Source organism: Chiloscyllium plagiosum, unplaced genomic scaffold (assembly GCF_004010195.1).
Source record: "Chiloscyllium plagiosum isolate BGI_BamShark_2017 unplaced genomic scaffold, ASM401019v2 scaf_92528, whole genome shotgun sequence".
Lineage (NCBI taxonomy): Eukaryota > Metazoa > Chordata > Chondrichthyes > Orectolobiformes > Hemiscylliidae > Chiloscyllium > Chiloscyllium plagiosum.
The window spans coordinates 2,638-7,007 of NW_025201305.1; the positions used below are offsets into that span (position 1 = coordinate 2,638).

Genomic DNA, 4,370 nt, shown 5'->3' on the forward strand with positions numbered 1-4,370 from the left:
TCAGCCCAGCCCGGTACCTGGTGGAGTGAAGCCGCGGGCAGCTCCAGGCTCACGGTCCAGCGCAGCCCCGAGTGCAGCCTCTCCTCCAGCTGGTGCTCCACCACCTCCCGCCGCGGGGCGCCGGCTCTCTCTCCTCCACCGCCGACATTTTTAATTTGTTTTTCCTCGTTCACCCGGTAACCGTCACCTCCCCCTTCCCGGGCCCCGGGAATTATACACAAATAAACAATAAACACCACCCGGGGACTCTCTCCTTTTCTTCACAACTTTTGTTTGAAAAGTTCCGGCTTTAATTTGAAATGTATTTTAAAGGTATTTTCTGAGGTAAACGATGCCTGTCTGCCCCCCTCCCTCCGTCAGAAACCGCCCGCTGAGTCGATGAGAAAACCGCAGCCTCGCGCCGCCATCTTTGTTTTTCTTCTTCTTTCCGTCTCCTCCTTCAGTGACGCGCGTCATCCGCGCCCCCATCCAATCAGAAAACACCTTACTCCACCTGACCAATGGCGGTCGGCTTTGCGGTCACCGTTTGTCCCACCCCACCCCGCCGAATGTCGCTCTCCGATTAGTCCGCACTGACCGCAGGTTTTGGGATTGGTGGAGAGGGCTTCAGCCCCCGCTCCGACCTGTCACCTCCATCCACCTCGCGCCGCCATCTTTGTTTTTCTTCTTCATTCCGTCTCCTCCTTCTGTGACGCGCGTCATCCGCGCCCCCTCCAATCAGAGCGCATCTTACTCCACCTGACCAATGGCAGCCCGCGCTGGTTGTTACTGACAGGTTTTGTGTCCAATTGCCAATCTGGGATAAAAAAGGCGGGAGCCACAATTTCTTTTTGTTTCCCTGTGGCTGTTCATTTTCTTGCTTTTGCATTTTGTCTGGCTACTCAACTTTTGTATGCCTTTTCCCCTAAGGTAGGGGAATCCCAAACCCAGGTTTAGGGTGAGAGGGGATACATTTAAAAGGGACCTGGGGACTAGAAAAAAAGTGTGAAAGTTAATTCACCTCCAGAAAAGCCCTGTCTGACGACCTGAACAAAATAGATTGTTCTCAGCCTATTACTGACTAATCAGGAAGGATCTTGTGAAACTTAAAAGGGTTCAGAAATTATTTATTCGGATGTTGTTAGGATTGGAGGATTTGAGCTATAGCGAGAGGCTGAATTAGCTGGGGCTGTTTTTCCTGGTGAGTCGGAGGCTGAGGGGGTGTATAAAATCATGCAGGCATGGATAGAATAAACAGATACGGTCTTTTCCCTGAAGTGGAGGATTCCAGAACTAGAGGTTATTAGTTTAGAGTGAGAGGGGAACCTAAGGAGCAATGTTTTTGCATAGAGATATGTATTGATTGAGCTGCCAGAGGAAATGGTGGAGACTGGTACAATTACAACATTGAAAAAGCATCTGGATGGGTACTTGGGACTATGATGTTGTGGCCATAAAGGAGACGTGGGTTCCACTGGGGCAGGAATGTTTGTGAGATGTTTCAGGGTTCAGAACATTTAAAAAGAACAGGGAGGGTGGAAAAAGAGAAGGGGGTGTAGCGTTGCTAATCAGAGAGTGCGTCACAACTACAGAAATGAAGGCGATTGAGGAAGGTTACTGAGTCAGTATGGGTGGAAGTTAGGAACAACAAGAGAGAAGCCACCCCAATGGGGGATTTCTACAGACCCCCTAATAGCAGTAGGGAGATTGAAGAACTCATAGGCTGGCAGATTTTGGAAAAATGCAGATGTAGCAGGGTTGTTGTGGGTGACTTCAACTTTGCCAATGTTGACTGGAACCTCCTTAGTGCAGATGGTTTGGATGGAGCTGTTTTTGTCAGGTGTGTTCAGGAGGGTTTCCTCACTCTGGATGTAGACAGGCCGACGAGGGAAAGGCAATTTTGGATTTAGTGTTCGGCAATGAGCCTGGACAAGGGAAAGGCAATTTTGGATTTAGTGTTCGGCAATGAGCCTGGACAGGAGTCAGATCTCGCGTTGGGAGAACACTTTGATGACAGTAACCACAACTGCCTCACATTTACCATAGCCTTGGAGAGGGAAAGGAGCAGTTACCAAGGGAAGATATTTAATGGGGAAAAGGAAATTATGATGCTATCAGACTGGAGTTGGGATGTACAGATTGGGAGAAATAGCTTCACAAAAAGTGATGCACAAATTTGTTCCTCTGAGACAGACAAGAAGGGGTAAGATCAAGAAGCCGTGGGTGAAAAGAGCAGAGAAGCTTCTTGTCAAATGGAAGAAGGCAGCTTACGTAAGGTGGAGGAAAGCACAGGATCTAGCACAGCTTTAGAGGATTGCAGGCTTACTAGAATGGAGCTCAGATATGAACTGAGGAGAGCCTAGAGGGGACACGAAAAAGGCTTGGCAGGAAGGATTAGTGAGAACCCAAAGGCATTTTACTTATATGTGAGGAATAAGAGAATGATCAGGGAGATGGTAGGGCTGGTCAGGGACAGTGTAGAGAACTTGTGCGTGGAGTCTGAGCAGATAGGGGAAGCCCTAAATGAGTTTTTTGTTTTGGTTTTCAGTAAGGAAAGGGACCTTGTTGTGAATGAGAACTTTGAGGAGCTGGGAAACAGGTTTGAACAGATCAAGATTGATGAAGTTGGTGTGCTGGACATTTTGGCAAACATTAAGATTGATAAATCCTCAGGCCAGACCAGATTTATCCTGAGTTACTCTGGGAAGCGAGAAAGGAAGTTGCTAAGCTGCTGGCGAAGGTCTTTACTTCCTCACTCTCCACGGGAGTCATACTGGAGGATTGGAGGGAGGCAAATATTGTTCCTCTTTTCAAGAAGGGAAATAAGGAAATCCCTGGCAATTACAGACCAGTCAGTCTTTCGACTCTGGTCAGCAAGGTTTTGGAAAGAATTCTGAGTGATGGGATTTATGACTATTTCGAAAAGCATAGTCAGCATGACTTTGTGAGGGGCATGTCATGCCTCACAAATCTTGCTGAGTTATTTGAGGAGGTGACAAGATAGGTCAACGAAGGTCAAGCAGTGGGTGTGGTGTATATGGACTTCAGCAAGGCATTTGATAAGGTTCCCCATGATAGGCTCATTCGTAATTTTGGAAGGTTGAACTCAAATGCTGAATATAGGATTAAAGACAGGATTCTTGGCAGTGTGGAGGAACAGAGGGATCTTGGTGTTCAAGTGCATAGATCTCTCAAAGTTGCCACCCAAGAAGATAGGGTTGTTAAGAAAGCATATGGTGTTTTGGCTTTCATTAACAGGGGGATTGAGATTCAGAGCTGTGAGGTTTTGCTGCAGCTCTACAAGACCCTGGTGAGACTACACTTGGAATATTGTGTCCAGTTCTGGTTGCCCTATTATAGGGAAGACACGGAGGCTTTGGAGAGGGTGCAAAAAGTTTACCATGATGCTGCCTGGACTGGAGGGCTTGTCTTACGAACAGAGGTTGACTAAGCTCGGACTTTTCTCTCTGGAGAGAAGGAGGAAGAGAGGTGACCTGATCGAGGTATACAGGGTAATGGATAGAGTCAATAGCCAGAGACTTTTTCCCCAGGGCAGGATTGATTGGCACGAGAGGTCATAGTTTTAAGATATTAGGAGGAAGGTGTAGAGGAGGCATCAGATGTAGGTTTTTTACGCAGAGTTGTGAATGCATCGAATGCGTCGCCAGCGGTGGTGGTGGACACTTAAGCGACTTCTGGACATGCACATGTACAGCAGTAAATTGAGGGGTGCATAGGTTAGATTATTTTAATTTAGATTAGGAATAATCCTTGGCACATCATAGTGGGCCGAAGGGCCTGTTATGTTCTGTGTTCTATGGGTGCATGAATAGGAAGGTTTAGAGGGATGTGGGATAAGCGCTGGCAAATGGGACTAGGCTAATTTAGCATATCTGGTCGGCACAGACCGAAGAGTTGTTTCCTTAGGTCAGAGCCAATTTCACAAAACTAGGAATAGGTCATTACTCCCTCACAGCCTGTCCTCAACTATGGCCTGACTGTGCATATATCAATGCAAGTTTAAGAAAGCTGTCTGCAACTTTTTTATAAATTAGATTAGATTAGATTCCCTCCAGTGTGGAAACAGCCCTTCGGCCCAACATGTCCGCACCGACACTTCGGAGAGTAACCCATCCAGACCCCTTTTCCCTCTGACTAATGCACCTAATTGACAATTTAACATGGCCAATTCACCTAACCTGCACATCTTTGGAGTGTAGGAGGAAACTGCAGCATCCGGAGGAAACCCACGCAGACACAGGGAGAATGTGCAAACTCCACACAGACAGTCACCAGAGGTTGGAATCAAACCTGGGACCCTTGTGCCGTGAGGCAGCAGGGCTAACCACTGAGCCACGGTGAACATGCTTTCAGACTTTGATGATGCTTCT

At 47.4% G+C, this 4,370-nt stretch overlaps 1 long non-coding RNA gene across 1 annotated transcript; it reads right to left on the reverse strand.

The window, feature by feature from the left end:
- Window positions 1-259: 259 nt before the first annotated feature.
- On the reverse strand, window positions 260-747 carry LOC122546124. The gene is made up of 2 exons (XR_006310677.1): window positions 641-747; window positions 260-394 (listed from the first exon to the last, which is right to left on the reverse strand). It is a non-coding gene; the product is annotated as an uncharacterized LOC122546124 (long non-coding RNA).
- Between the last annotated feature and the right edge of the window lie 3,623 nt (window positions 748-4,370).